We start from the raw sequence: 16,131 nt of genomic DNA, 5'->3' as shown, positions 1-16,131 counted from the left end.
AGTGTAGCAGCTTAAATCTGTTATTACAGGAGACCGCTCCCACCAATTCACAGGAATGCGCACAATCCATATCCTGGGGAGAGGGGGGATTCTTGGGAGCTTTCCCCCACCCCTCTTTGACAAAGCTTAGTGGTCCCCTGACAGGGTACCCATAGAAAAGCTCAAAGGGACTGAAGCCTAACCCTTCTGGGGTACCTCTTTATAAGCAAAGAGAAGGCAAGGCAAGAGGATGTCCCACTTATGCCTCTTGGCCTCAGGGAGGCCTGTTGTCATGCCCTTCAAGGTCTTGTTGAACCTCTCCACAAGACCACTGGATTGAAGATGACAGGGTGTGGTGAACTTGTAGGTCAGCCCACACGCATCCCACATGAATTCCATGTATGCAGACATGACGTTTTTGTCTCTGTAAGACACAATCTCCTTTGGGAATCCGACACGGTTAGAGATCCCCATCAGAGTTCTGGTCCCCAACGGTGCAGTCATCGTCTTCTGAGGGATTGCCTCTGGGTAGCGGGTGGCATGGTACATCAAAACCAGGATAAACCTGTTGCCTAGGGCAGGTTTGGGGTCCAATGGTCCAATGATGTTGATGCCGACCCTTTCAATCGGGGTGCCAACAACGGGGAGTGGGATTAGGGGGCCCATGAGATTTTTCTGTGGCTTCCTACTGGCCCAGCAGGTAGGAAAGGACCTACAGAATGCATCTGAGGCCGTCCGCATTCGGGACCAATAGAAGTGGTTGACAAGCCTGGCAAAGATCTTGTCTTGTACTAAATATCATGCCAGGGGAATGTCGTGAGCCAGGCCCAGTAGGAAAACCCGGTAAAACTGGGGGACCACCAGCAGACGTGTTGCCCCAACCTCCGGCACCTTAGGCTCACTGTACAGGAAATCATTCTCCCAATAGAGAAGGTGATCCCCAGAGGCTTCACCTGCTGCTTGGGCTGAGGTCTTTTGCCTCAAGCCCACAAGAGCGGGACCCTCTTTCTGTGCCTTACTGAATTCTTTCCTGGTGGGCCCACCCTCAACTTGCCAGCCAGCAAGCTCAGGAAGGTCACCCAGGGCAGCAATGTCCTCCCCGGCTGACTCAGGGGCCTCCTCCTCAGGAACCCCGTCAACCACCACAATAACTTCTGGGACCAGTTTCCTGCACCCCTTGCCCCCATCCTTGGTAGCTGTTTAGGCCATTCTTTCAGGCTCCAGATGCCCTTGACTCCCCTACCGGGCAGCCATGGACCTTGTGGTCATGCAGACCCACTCAGGCAATCCCAACATCTCCAAGTGGGGCCTTAGCTCTACCTCACTCCAGGTAGTGTGCTCAAGGTCATTGCCTAACAGACAATCTACAGGCATGGCAGCACTCACAGCTACTTTTAGAGTACCAGAGACCCCCTCCCACTCAAAGGGAACCAGAGCTACCAATAGGTGGCTTTCACGATTGTTGGCAACTATGACTTGGTGGAATGTATTGGGAATGACCTGCTCTGCTGACATCAGCTGACCCCTGACAGTAGTCATGCTGGCTCCTGTGTCACACAGAGCCTCCACCCGTTGCCCATTAATAGTGACCCACTGCCTTTACTTTGAACTATTGGCAGGCATGTGGGCTTTTGGCACCATTTCTGTATCCTCCAGGGATACTGGGGTTATCTTTGTCTGTTCCACAAACCTAACTGGAACTACCTCCCCCCCAAGAGCTACACTAGCCAGCCCATGTGTCTGCCCTTCAGTGGGGGGCTGTGCCCTCTTTGGACATATAAAGTCAACCTTAAAGTGACCATACCTAGAGCACTTTATGCATTGGGGTACAAACCTCCCTGTCTTATGGTCAATGAAGCCTTCTTTTTTAGAATCAGACTGGGACTCGTTACCACTATTCCCTTGGTAATTATTTTGGGGACCTTTAGAGAACTTCTCATTTTGAAGTTTTTCTCCCCCCTCTTTCTTCTGATGGGAACTCTGACCACCTTTGTGGGTGTCCCCCCCTAGATACCTTTCTGGACACTCTGGTGCTAGACCAGAGGTCCGCCTCCTCAGCAAGCTTCCTGAGATCCGTCAGCTTACTTTCAACTAGGTGCTGGCGCAATTCTGTAAAGCAAGTACTGAGCATATGCTCTCTCAGGATTAAATTGTACAACCCAACATAATCACTGACTTTACTGCCTCCCACCTAGCCATTCAATGCCTTACAAGTCTACCCCGGTTTGGTTGGGGAGCTTGCTACTGTCCCTGAATCTTTAGAGATACTGTTCAGGTGTCAGACCAAATTTGGCAATCAAAATGGCTTTCATGAGTGTGTACTTGGTCTGGTCCCCAACCTCTAATGTCAGAAGTGTGTCACTTCCAGGTATTGGCACGTGTTTCCACAAGCCCTCCCCCATTGCTCTTCAGGAACCTGATGAGCCCTCAGTGCAACTTCATATGCAGCAAACCACTTATCAATGTCATTTCCAACCACATAACTGTTTTTGTCTCCAGCAGGTCCTGCATGTATGCTGCCACTATCACTGCTGGACTCAGACTGCCTAGACTTGAGCTCCAGCTCTTTCAGACTCAGTTCATCAGCCAAGATGACTTTCTTTTCAGCCAAGGCCCTTTCAACCTCAGCTTGTTTGGCTTCTTTCTCAGCCTCTCTCTCTGCTCTCTTCTTCTCTGCCTTCATTCTTAATCTTGCCAACTGCAGTTGGAACTCTCTCTCCTCCTTCCTTTCCTCTGTGGTCAGGCTGTGACTTGAGACACTGCTCCCTGGTTTCGCAAGGGGCACAGATCCAGGGGTGTCACCCCCCACTGTTGTTGGCAAATCCTGGGAGAGCCATGCGCTTGTTATCCAAACTCAACATGCTGTTGTGAATGGGCTTATGCCCAGGCCCCCAGCGCTATTTGGCACTCCTCCTTTCTGGAGGCTCTGCGGGTAGGCACACCTATCCCCTTGTAGAACCCTTTCAGCTGGCTGACAGTGTATGCCGCCAGCTTGGCTAGGTCAAACATCTCCAGCTTCACTTGCGGACTAGGCCAGAGACATGATGTATGAGATTGAATAAAGAATGTCAATCAGGGAAATTGTAGCAAAAAGGCGGCAAATCAAATTGACCTTTAACTGTGGGTAGGTAATATACACATAGCTATTGTATGCACTGCACAAACACAAGTCCTATCCTCACTGCTGATCATCAGTGTAAGAAATGGAGTCTCTAGTTGGCAGTATTATACACCCTTGTCCGAATAGGGACCACAATCCTAGTTAGGGTAAGTCATGCACAATCAAAATTATCCTGTGCCCACTCTCTGGTAGCTTGGCACTGAGCAGTCAGGCTTAAAGTAGAAGGCAATGTGTAAAGTATTTGTGCACTAAATCATACATTAACACAGTGAAAACATCACAAACATACACCACACGTTTGAAAAAATAGATAATATTTATCTGAATAAAATAAAGGTTACAACAACAAAGATCTAAAAAGCACAAGCTGAAATATCACTTTAAAAATATTTAAAAGAGTCTCGATCTTTAGAAATTAACAGTTGTCTCTTTGTTACACACAGTACCTGGTATGCGTCAAAAATCACACACAGAGACAGCAGAGGAGGCGATGCATGGAAAAATAAGGTGCTGGGTTGTATTTTCCGACGTGGCACAGACGATGAATTGTTTCTTTCCATCCTATAAGAGGTTTGCATCATTTTTCGGCGTGCAGGCTTGTTTTCTCACTGCGATGCGGGGATATTTTGACATCCAGGGAGGATGCGGTGAAAAAGCTTGACACGCTGGAAGAAGGCACAGGTGCTGCGTCGATCCGGTAGGTGATGCATCAAATTTGCTGATGCAAGGTAGGCGCTGCGTCAAATTTCCAGTCCAGAAGTTGGGCTGCATCGTTCTAGTCGGCTGTGTGGCGATTTCTAGGTCACAATGCAAGCTTTGCGGCGATTTTGGATTTTTACACGCACAAGAAATTTCTTGAAGACGTGAAGTCTTTGTTGGCCCTTAGACTTCAGAAACAGGAGGCAAGCTTAATCCTAGCCCTTTGAGAGAACTTTTGGGGAATGGCAGAGTCCTTCCAGCAAAGTCAGAGGCCAGCAGGGCAACAGCAGGGCAGCAGTCCTTCTCAGCAAAGCAGTCCAAATGAGTCCTTTGGGCAGCAAGGCAGTTCTTCAACAAGTTGCAGGTGTAGGTCCAGAAATGTCTGGTTTAGTGGAGTCAGAGACCCAGTTTATATACCCAACAATGCCTTTGAAGTGGGGGAGACTGCACAAGTTCCCCTTTCAGTTCAGTCCCATCTGCCAGGGTCCCAGTAGGGGGTTTAGCAATCCATTGTGTGAGGGCAGGCCACTGGCCTTTGAAATGTGTCAGGCCCTCCACCCTTCAAGCCCAGCAAGGCCCATTGATATGTAGATGAATGCAGGTGTGACCGAGTGTCCTGTGTTCGTGGCTATCTTGGTGAAATGCACAAGGGAGCTGTCAACCAGACGTTGATTGGAGATAAGCTGTAAGGCACAGATGGTTTTAAGTACAGAAAAATGCTTACTTTCTGAAAGTGGCATTTCTAAAATAGTAATATAAAATCCAACCTCACCAATAAGCAGGTTTTTCTATTACCATTCCTGCCATGCTAAATATGACCTTGTTATCCCTTTCAGATCAGAATCTACAACTCAAAAAGTATATGAGGGCAGTCCTAATGTTAGTCTATGAAAGGAGCAGGGCTCACTGTAGTGGAAAACGGATTTAGGACTTTTGCACTACTAGGGCATATAGAACACATATGTACATGCCCTGCCTTTTCCCTACATAGCACCCTGCCCTATTCGTTACTTAGGACCTACCTTAGGGGTGACATATATAGAAAAAGGGGAGTTTAAGGCTTGGCAAGTACTTTTAAATGCCAAGTCGAGGTGGCAGTGAGACTGCACACACAGGCCTTGCAATGGCAGGCCTGAGACATGGGTAAGGGGCTACTTAAGTGGGTGGCACAATCAGTGCTGCAGGCCCACTAGTAGCATTTTATGTACATGCCCTGGGCACGTGTAGCGCACTTTACTAGGGACTTATAAGTAAATGAAAGATGCCAATTGGGGATGAACCAATGTTACCATGTTTAAGGGAGAGAGTATATGCACTTTAGCACTGGTAAGTAGTGGTAAAGTGTGCAGAGTCCTAAAACCAGCAAAAATTGTTAGAAAAGTGGAGCGAGGCAGGCAAAATGTTGGGGGATGACCACCCTAAGGCTGTCAGGTCGAACATTAAGGAATTAAATGCACCCAGTATCCCTGCTCCTGCTAAATTCTAAAAATGGCAAAAATACATCAATGCAACTGAAGATCAGCTCGATTGGTAGATCCAAAATGGAGCATTTAATACATCACTTTCACGGCCTGGTGGGTGGTTATTGTGACCAGTGGACACACATGGTTGTCATGCACGTTTTGTAAACTCCATAGGGGTTTTAGAACAAATGGACCAGAACCTCGCTATGTGTCATCAGAACACTCGGGTATAGTACAACATACAGTATAGGAAAATAATGCCAGCAATGGTTAAAAAAGCTCCTCACTCGAAGCTGTGAAAGAATACCTCAGTCTCCTGTCAAACAACACAAACGTGCAGGATTTCCTGTTAGGACCCAGAAGACAAAGTAAAAAGAGCTTCTTATATGCAGTTTATAATGAAATTTGGAACTTTCTCAACAGGAAGTCACTGCCCGGTTAAGGCAAACAGATCAGGAAAATGTAAAAAAAAAAAATTAGCTGTTGTAGATAATGGGATTAACACCTTGTCTAACCGCATATACACTTTAAGCAACATTGTTTCATCTGCAATAGACATTGTACAAATTGATATGTCATTTTTATAACATGGACAGAGCCAGCTTAGGTCCATTATGCAGTTAGGATGGACACTGCAAACATTGAAATCTGGTCGCGTTCCCTGGTAACACGTTAGCTCATGGGACAACTTTTCATCATTTAGTTTGATGCAACAGCAACAAATAATGGCTGAAAAGTAAGCGACTTATATTATGCTAAACATCGAAAAGTTGCCTTTTAATGTGGCAGAAATACTATCTGCTGAATGGTTAATACATGGGGTTATTAATCTTCCTACTTCAACAGTGCAATTCACGTCCTGCTTAAAACACATTTCAGTGGGCAGATCTGAAGGGCTAGTAGATAGTTACATCCAAGAGCTGTGGGAGCTACCCTTTTCACACAAATGCCTCAAAGTCATGAAAGAGGTCTTTCTTAGCGTTAGCGAATGCAAGACTTCTGTGAGCCATTTGATGGTTTGTAAGCCGCTGTCCTTGCACGGGGCGTGCAACGAATTATCAGCAAATTTAGCTTGCTATCTGAAGGGACTTCCACTTGATTAGACCTGCGTTCCAGGTGTTCTCTAATGGAAGCTATATGTGTCTCAATAGTGAGAGCTGTTGTGAATGTGAGGCAGAATTGCTTATGTAGTTCTGGGTTCCCAAATTGCTACCTGTTGAGGTAATGTTCTTTTTTTCCTCCACACAACACATGAAAGTAGCAGATATTTAGACTCATATTGCTACTTCAAATGTGAATTTTGACAAGTTAAGCAGACTAAAAACGTTATTGTTTTAAATACATGTGACGCTGACATCTGCACGCGAGACCTTTGCGCTCCAAGCAGCGAGGTCATCTACAGAGATACAGTCCCTACTAAATACAAACTTTCCAAGACACTTTGGTGAACTCATGGGACAAATTTCTTAACGCGTTCAGTACTGCAGGGACCTTACATTACTTTAAGGCTGTTGATCCTGGTTTCATCAGCACTTTCGCTTCTACATATGGCATAATACCTTCAGCCATACACTCAATATTTTCGAAGGAGTTCCAATTACTTTGGCTATAATAGGTGGCATCTGACTGTTGCTGTTTTTTTATTCGCAATGGCTATCACATCACAACAAGGAGGACTGATGGCACTTCCACCAGCGCAACTGTGTCATAACACATGATGCAATATTTCGGAGCACCACTCCTGGAAGAATTGGAGTGCAACTGGTCTCGGTCATTCAGAACGGTTTTGGATTGTGTGCTGCCCATGTTTCCATGCCTCTGATGCCTTTTCAAATGTGCACTAAAGGTTTGTCTTTCTATGCAGCGCTTTCTTTTATTGGACGTTGATCTGTTGATGTTCTCTCTGAGGACTCATTACCAGACATGCATGTTGAGGGTGTGTTTGCTATGGAAAGCCATCCATAAGCTGCCCTTCGTGGATCAAGCAGCTCTTGCCTTGACATTTGCAACAACACAGAATGCTGCTGGCTCAGCTGGAGCTCAGGCTTTGGAACATGAGTGCTCTTTGGTTTGCCTTGGCACTGATTTGGTCACAATAGCACCTGCTGAAGTGGAACATTTCCTTGCTTCAATTGCCCCAGCTATAATTGGAGATTTTCAAAACGAAACTGACTTTTAAATTTGGCTTCACTGGAGCCACGGCTAAGATTTTAAATTGTCCACTGCAAAAACAATTTTCATCCATATGCTGAAGTATGTTTTGACTTGTCACAGTTGACATTTATGTACATATGTTTTACAGTATTGCATTTTAGTTGCTTTTTAACTTAGGAATTAGGTGGCTTTACCTCTTCTGAACCAACAAGGGGGGGGGGGGTTGTGGAGCCATCTCAGTAATGTCTGTGGGCATGTTATTTTAGCAACTAGGCCTGATACCTGTGCCCTTTAGCCTCGTAACATTTCATTTTATTTCATTTATTCTTTTAGAAACTATCACATTTGTAGTAATTGTGAGGAAATGCCTCCTTGGCAGCATGTCTTATGCCACCCTGGGGACCCCTCACTCAGCACATACACACTGCTTGCCAGTTTGTGTGTGCTGGTGGGGAGAAAATGACTAAGTCGACATGGCACTCCCCTCAGAGTGCCATGCCAACCTCACACTGCCTGTGGCATAGGTAAGTCACCCCTCTAGCAGGCCTTACAGCCCTAAGGCAGGATGCACTATACCACAGGTGAGGGCATATGTGCATGAGCACTATGCCCCTACAGTGTCTAAGCAAAACTTTAGACATTGTAAGTGCAGGGTAGCCATAAGAATATATGGTCTGGGAGTCTGTCAAACACAAACTCCACAGCACCATAATGGCTACACTGAAAACTGGGAAGTTTGGTATCAAACTTCTCAGCACAATAAATGCACACTGATGCCAGTGTGCACTTTATTGTAAAAATACACCCAGAGGGCATCTTAGAGATGCCCCCTGAAAACATACCCGACTTCCAGTGTGGGCTCACTAGTTTTTGCCAGCCTGCCACACACCAGACATGTTGCTGGCCACATGGGGAGAGTGCCTTTGTCACTCTATGGCCAGGAACAAAGCCTGTACTGGGTGGAGGTGCTTCTCACCTCCCCCTGCAGGAACTGTAACACCTGGCGGTGAGCCTCAAAGGCTCACCCCCTTTGTTACAGCGCCACAGGGCATCCCAGCTAGTGGAGATGCCCGCCCCTCCGGCCACTGCCCCCACTTTTGACGGCAAGGCTGGAGGAGATAATGAGAAAAACAAGGAGGAGTCACTCCCCAGTCAGGACAGCCCCTAAGGTGTCCTGAGCTGAGGTGACTCTTACTTTTAGAAATCCTCCATCTTGCAGATGGAGGATTCCCCCAATAGGATTAGGGATGTGCCCCCCTCCCCACAGGGAGGAGGCACAAAGAGGGTGTAGCCACCCTCAAGGACAGTAGCCTTTGGCTACTGCCCTCTCAGACCTAAACACACCCCTAAATTCAGTATTTAGGGGCTCCCAGAACAGAGGAAGATAGATTCCTGCAACTGAAAGAAGAAGGACTGCTGACCTGAAGCCCTGCAGTGAAGACGGAGACAACAACTGATTTTGCCCCTGCCCCACCTGCCTGTTTCCCTACTTCGAAGAAAACTGCAACAGCGACGCATCCAACAGGGTCCAGCGACCTCTGAAGCCTCAGAGGACTACCCTGCATCTAAAGGACCAAGAAACTCCAGAGAACAGCAGCCCTGTTCAAGAAACTGCAACTCTTTGCAACAAAGAAGCAACTTTTAAAGACCACACATTTCCCGCCGGAAGCGTGAGACTCTCCACTCTGCACCCGACGCCCCCGGCTCGACCTGCGGAAAACTAACACTACAGGGAGGACTCCCCGGCGACTGCGAGCCCGTGAGTAGCCAGAGTTGACCCCCCTGAGCCTCCACAGGGTTGCCTGCAGAGGAAATCCAGAGGCTCCCCCTAACCGCGACTGCCTGCTTCAAGGAACCCGATGCCTGGAAACCACACTGCACCCACAGCCCCCAGGACCTGAAGGAACCGAACTCCAGTGCAGGAGCGACCCCCAGGCAACCCTCTGCCTAGCCCAGGTGCTGGCTACCCCGAGGAGCCCCCCATTTGCCTGCCTGCATCGTTGAAGAGACCCCCGGGTCTCCCCATTGATTCCTATTAGAAACCCAACGCCTGTTTGCACTCTGCACCCGGCCGCCCCTGTGCCGCTGAGGGTGTACTTTCTGTGCCTGCTTGTGTCCCCCCCAGTGCCCTACAAAACCCCCCTGGTCTGCCCTCCGAAGACTCGGGTACTTACCTAATGGCAGACTGGAACCGGGGCACCCCTATTTCCATTGAAGCCTATGTGTTTTGGGCACCACTTTGACCTCCGCACCTGACCGGCCCTGAGCTGCTAGTGTGGTAACTTTGGGGTTGCCTTGAACCCCCAACGGTGGGCTACCTTAGACCCAACTTTGAACCCTGTAAGTGTTTTACTTACTTGTGAACTTAACATTTACTTACCTCCCCCAGCAACTGTTGATTTTTGCAGTGTCCACCTTTAAAATAGCTTATTGCCATTGTTGTCACAACTGTACATGCTATTGTGATTATTCAAAGTTCCTAGAATACCTGAGTGAAATACCTTTCATTTAAAGTATTGTTTGTAAATCTTGAACCTGTGGTTCTTAAAATAAACTAAGAAAAGATATTTTTCTATATAAAAACCTATTGGCCTGGAATTTGTCTTTGAGTGTGTGTTCCTCATTTATTGTCTGTGTGTGTGTGCAACAAATGCTTAACACTACCCTCTGATAAGCCTACTGCTCGACCACACTACCACGAAATAGAGCATTAGAATTATCTCTTTTTGCCACTATCTTACCTCTAAGGGGAACCCTTGGACTCTGTGCACACTATTTCTTACTTTGAAATAGTATATACAGAGCCAACTTCCTACAATGATGTTTTATTTTTCTTTATCTTGCTGTCCTTTTGCTTAGGAAAACAGTTACATTTATTAGCATAGCACTCTTTCAGACTGTGCTTTCTCCAAGGTTGCAACAAGATAGGATTGTCAGCACAAGTGGTATGCTGCATCTCTAAATTATTTTTACGTGAGGACACTTTTCTCAGAACACCAGCTGTTTTATTTTAAAAACATCTCTCTGTCCCCTGCACGTTAGAGGGAGGTTCCAGCCAGATGACCACGACTGCATGCTTCGTTACAGTTGTCCGCTGAGACTACCAGTTCCCATGCCTACATGGGAATGGTGTCTCTATAGACAACAGCTTCTCTGTTACTGTCATACTCAGGTATGGGGGATGATGTCTTCCAGGGGTCCTGGAGGGTGGAGTAGGGCTTATCCTGCTGTGCCCTAACATAGAACATTTGTAGCTTAGGTGGGAATCATACATCTTGTATAGTGACAGTATGGTGGAACTTTTCTTGTGTTTCACTTGTCTTTTCACCATTTTGCTTCTTGTATGTTTCATCATCCTAATTATTGCATTTCATGTTATTTTGTCTAAGAAGCAGCTGATTCAATAAATCTTATTAAACCATTCCCTGCTTCTGTTTATCTTTGCATGTGTGAGACAAATGTAAGAGAGAAAAGGATGAGATCTGATCCACCACGATTTCCCTGAGAAGTCACAAATCTATGCCCCCGGTTGCAACAAATCATCCCTGCTTTTGGGCAGAGGTGAGATGTTGATTGGTGGCTGGAAACGGATTAGGCTAACAGTTGTCACATGGTGTGGGATTGGACTAAGTTCTCCAAAATTCAGATGATGCTGCCGCCCAAATCCAGCAGCCTCATTGGTACGATAAGAGCCAATGTGCCAACAGTATGTAAGGTTGTGTGTCAGTGAGCAGGTCGAAGATGTGGTGCTTCTTTTTAGAGAGTGTAAGAGCATTTATGAGTAGGCAGTTTAGAGAGTGTGTTTTGGTGGTGGTTTAATTTTGTTTTGTAGAAGAGTGATCATTATAGCTTGCACCTGTGGAAGGTGTGTCATTAGTGCGGATATTAACTATATGAAGGTTATAACAGTGTTGTTATTCTATAATGTGTTCCTCATCCAGCAGCCTTAGAAGGCATTTTGTTGGGTCTGTGTGTGTCAGTGGTGGAGATGGTGGTCACAAGTGACATGGTGAGTTGTGTTCTTTTTGTGGAGTAGCCTTTTTGTTTAATAAGCATGGGGATGCGAAATTGTGAAGAGTGGCATGTTCTTTATTTTGTTTGCGTATGTTTAGTGCGTAAGGAGTATGGGTTAGGAGTGGTGGTAGATCATGTGGGTCATATTGTAAGGCTCTAAATTGTGCAATGGATGAGACACCGGTGAATAAATGCTGTTGTGTTGAGTTGTTTGTGGTGGATGGTGGTTAACATTGCAAATTTAGGAGTGAGGTTGGTTCAGGATTTGTATTATTTGTGTAGTTATGAGGGTGGGAGTGGGTGTGATGGGAAATATTAGGAAAGAGTGTTATTTTGATGTGCTGGTGTGTGTGATTTGTTTTTGTGGAGAGGTGAAAGCAGATATTGATGTTGTGGTTTCTTGTGAAGGATGTTTATGTGAGTTACTGCTGCTAAGTGGTATTTGAATAGCACAGGGGGTTGTGATGTGTTTCAGAGAAGAGAGGATGTGGTGTGTAAGAGGGGATGGACAACAGTTATGTGTGTTTGTGTTAGATTTGATCACTGGAAGAGGTAATATTTGTGGTGGAGCGGTGTGTAAGGATTGTATGGTTGTGTGTAATTGGTAAAAGAGGGGGAGGATGTTGGGGGATGGTGTGGTGGAATGCTGAGTATAGGTTTTGTCATGATAAAAAGGGGTCGGTTAGGAGGAAGTAGAGGATAGAGCTGGTGTTTTCTATGAATAGGGAGTGTGTTTCTAGATGCACTAAAGTTATGTATAATGTGACTGTGTTGTGTTGATGACGTGTGGATGTGTTAGTAGTATAGGATAGAGTTGTGTTTTGTGTGAGAATGAAAGTGTCATCGTTTTGTAGCTCTGGTAGAATTGGGTATAGATGTGGTTTGTGGAGCTGACACAGGGTAGTTGGTCTATTTGTCTGCCTCTGGTGGAAAAGATTAAGGAAACAAGTGCCTTATTACCCACATGATGTACGTATTTAATAGCTGTTAATTCTGTTACCCTTACTACACCCGATTATGTAGCCTTCGGCCCCTATTTGTCAGGCATTCAGTTTACAGTGGTAAACACCCTCAGTAAGCTATACTGTATAATTATCATCAACCCTGACTCGAATAATGTAGTTGCTAGCCAGTTCCATGAGGAATAGCTGAATATTTCTGGAAACATAAACATTTAAGACAAGTACATAATAATGAAGAGATGGGTAGGACCCCTAGGTCTGGTCAGGTTAGTCTTAGGCTAGCATCCCACAGCTCTCTAAGCTCGAGTTTGCATTGGCAGGGTGCCAGCCCAGCCGGGGCAAGCAAAGGTCGGAACTGGAAAGCAAAATCAGCTCCAGCGAAAATGGGTCCAGAATGAGGCTATAGGAGCTTGCATGGGGAATCATAACAACCCATATAAATCTAAAAGAATCCCTGAAGCCTCCAAACCAATGGGAAAATGACAGAGTGACAGAATGGACACTCTAGTTAATGCAATGGGTGTATACCTTACTCTTAACTGAGCTACAGTCTTAGCTGCTAGGTTGGGAGCTGTGTACCACGCAGACAGGAATTCTAGAAAAGGCCACAGCACTTAGCCAAACTGCATGACCCTATGCAAGTGACTGTGGCTCAATGTGCCAGACTCAGCACTTTAAATAGCCACAACAGAAGTGCCCAGAAACCGTCAAAACAATTGAGTGTTCTGTAAAAGCGAAACAATTGTGTCCTAGCTTTAAAATGTGCACTGCATGAATGTCACAGGCAGCAATGAAACTGAGTATTAGAGATTCTTATGCATAAGGGAGTTAAGTGTGGAAATGTGTAAGGAATGGGCAGACTCGAAGGACCAGATGACCTTTTTCACGTGTACCATTTTTTTGTTGTGTGTAGAACATACCGAGGTCCTTCTGGCCTTGGTAACACTGCCAGATTTTCTGCAGTGTGCTCGGTATCACCGCATAGGGCACCAAGATCTGGGAGCAGCATTTGCGTTCTGCTGGCAGAAGAGGACAGAGCAGACTGATCATGCCTGACAGGCTTGACAAAAGAAGACTGTAAAAATCTTTGTGCGCCCAGCAATTTTCAGGGGATAATGGAAACATAACTCTGGTGGTTTATGCCTATGACTGCACTCACTGCTTTACATCCTATACATCAATTCACACACTTGTAGGATTCATTGCCTACGTATAATATATGTGTGATGTAAAGCGCTCTGCCAACTACATTGGCAGAAGTAGCTCTATAAAACAAATGAAATACATAACAGCTGGGCTACAGAGACACAAGGGACACCACTGGATGGTGGAGAAGGAGGTCATGGTAAGGCACCAACAATGATTGTTGAAGTAGGCGTCACAAACGCTAAAGGCAGCCCTGCTGACGAGAAAATGGCAGGACGCGCTTAGAACTTCTGGTCTGCGGAAGTGAAAATGCAGGGTGATGTAGCTTTCTCACACTAAGCCCAAACCTTGAGGTTTGATCACAGAGCTAGCCCACATCATTGCACGGAGCAGGAAGCCAGAGGCTTCCACAGAACAAGCACTTCATTGTCAACTGCAGCAGCTGTTTCACAAGATAATGGCTCCATTTATGAGGAACTATGCTGCACTTTGCGTTGAGCTGTGTGGGTGCTGCTGCTGGCTTATGAGGGCCTCTATGGTCCAGCCTTTACTATGAAGTGCACATGGGTGTCTCTGAGGGAACCCATCTTATCAGTGACTGAGGGAAGATATGTGCGAGTGATCTTGTCCCACCCCACACGCCCTTTCAGAGGCACAGAGTTGATTGGCAAACTTTAAATGTCTTTATAGGACTGTAGCCTCTTCTTCATTGAGGAGGTGTAATAATGCCTACATTTTCTAGCCTATTTTTATTTTCCTTCATTTGCTGCATTCATATATGAACTCATAAGGTTATATGGACCTGATGTACAAAACCCAGTCACAAACCATAAACTTGTAATTTCCACCACTGGTTTGCAAACGTAGATGCAATTTGCGGTGCACCTTATGTATTAAAAGGTTGCACTGTAAATTGATCACTTAGAGAGAGTTACAAAATGACCTGCCTAATTTATATTTGTTGCAATTTGCAAACCCCTGTGATGGGCTGCAAAATCAAGGATGGTGGTCTGCAAAGGTCAGTAGACCTTCATCCACACATTTGCATTCCTAAATAGTTTCTGTTTTAAGAAGACATTGGGCGTGTGCAGGCTGTCTGCTTCTTCGTGGTTGCACAACATAATTCCCAAGCACGAAGTTATCCAATGGGACAACTTTCCCTCTGTGAATCAGTTACCACTCCAAATCAAAGCTGATACTTTACAATGAACTGCAGTCACAAACCATTTATAATATTATTGCCAATATCAAAGCAATGTGAGACGTTCCTTTTGCGCCCATTCATCCTTGCAATTCAGAACGAGCTGCTAGAGGTAATTTGGATTGTTTTTTCCCAAAGGTAAAGCACCTTTAGTTCACTGCGTCACTATTTAGCGATGCCAGAACCAAGGCTGTTCTCCTAAGCACTTAAATCAAATAGTTTTTACTTCTGAGTGGTGAAAGTTTTATAAAGCTTCACTAACACACAACAGAGGTAAGGAAAAGAGCAGTATGAGATTCCTCATCACAAAGACCAGTACAAGATGGCAGCAGCAGTGCAAGGTTTCTCTGCACACATAACAAGTATATCACAAGTAGCACCGTAAAGGGTACACCACACAGAAAACTTATGCAACACTGCAGGACGTTTGTTCTAATGCACATATTCTATTGGTAATCAGATTACAATTGTATTCCCTCAGATGGCTAAAATTAATCATTCCACATATAAGCAAAGCTCATCACGGAATACTTGTGTTTCTAAAGAAAGCTTATGCCAGTGTTTTGAATTGCAGACTATACAAAAGAGTTCGGCTACATGCTGCATCTTGAATCACTACAAATGAGGGAAAAAAAGTCAGCATCTCAGAGGGACTCCGGATCCTTCATTGTCTACGAGTAGAAAGGTAAATTACCTAAAGTCATGTGCCCCAGACAGAAATACATAAAAAAGCATCACCCCATTATCTTCTAGTTAATGCCCCCCGCCATAACACTCGTATCAGATAATTAAAGATCATTGAGAGCATCTAAAAGTAGAAAGGAGAACTAAGATTCTCTGTGACTGATCCATGGGCATGGAATGTTTTACGAGCTAAGATAAAAGACACAGAACCCTACCATACCGAGCTTCAGGAAAGTAGTGAAGCGTTTCCTCTTTGTAGAAGAGTCAGGACACTGTTTATCACTTTCTAAATGTGGACAAGCAACATGCCAAGTACATTCTTAGAAAATATTAAAAAGTGCCAAGTATTTACAGCAATATATGTATCCAGCTCTGCAGATTGTATGAAAAGTTCACTAAGGCCCAGCCTTCTCGCTCTCTTCCCATTGCACTATTTACTCCGCTGAAGATATTACTGACACCCACAGGGGGTTTGGGCCAACTACTCCTCAAAATAAAGTTTGGTTTGTAATTGAGTGTTAGGTCTTCCAAATCACATGGTTGCCACTCAATCCCTGAGCAAACCACAAACTCTGTCACATTCCAGCACACAGGAAAAAGCCAACCGAGAACACAAATGCCTCCATGCCCAATTCTCCTTTCACCACTCCCATGGTCCAGACAAACATCCAGCCCCTCATCCACACCAGGCAGGCAGAGCCAGCACAT

At 45.5% G+C, this 16,131-nt stretch overlaps 1 protein-coding gene across 4 annotated transcripts in view; it reads right to left on the bottom strand.

The window, feature by feature from the left end:
* Positions 1-16,131, bottom strand: part of VRK2 (VRK serine/threonine kinase 2) — a 414,359-nt gene that overhangs the window by 327,001 nt on the left and 71,227 nt on the right. The window lies entirely within an intron of this gene.

The sequence above is a fragment of the Pleurodeles waltl genome, chromosome 5 (assembly GCF_031143425.1).
Source record: "Pleurodeles waltl isolate 20211129_DDA chromosome 5, aPleWal1.hap1.20221129, whole genome shotgun sequence".
NCBI classification, from domain to species: Eukaryota; Metazoa; Chordata; class Amphibia; order Caudata; family Salamandridae; genus Pleurodeles; species Pleurodeles waltl.
The sequence above is the reverse complement of the archived record's forward strand: the minus strand, read 5'-3'. Positions and strand labels throughout refer to the sequence as shown.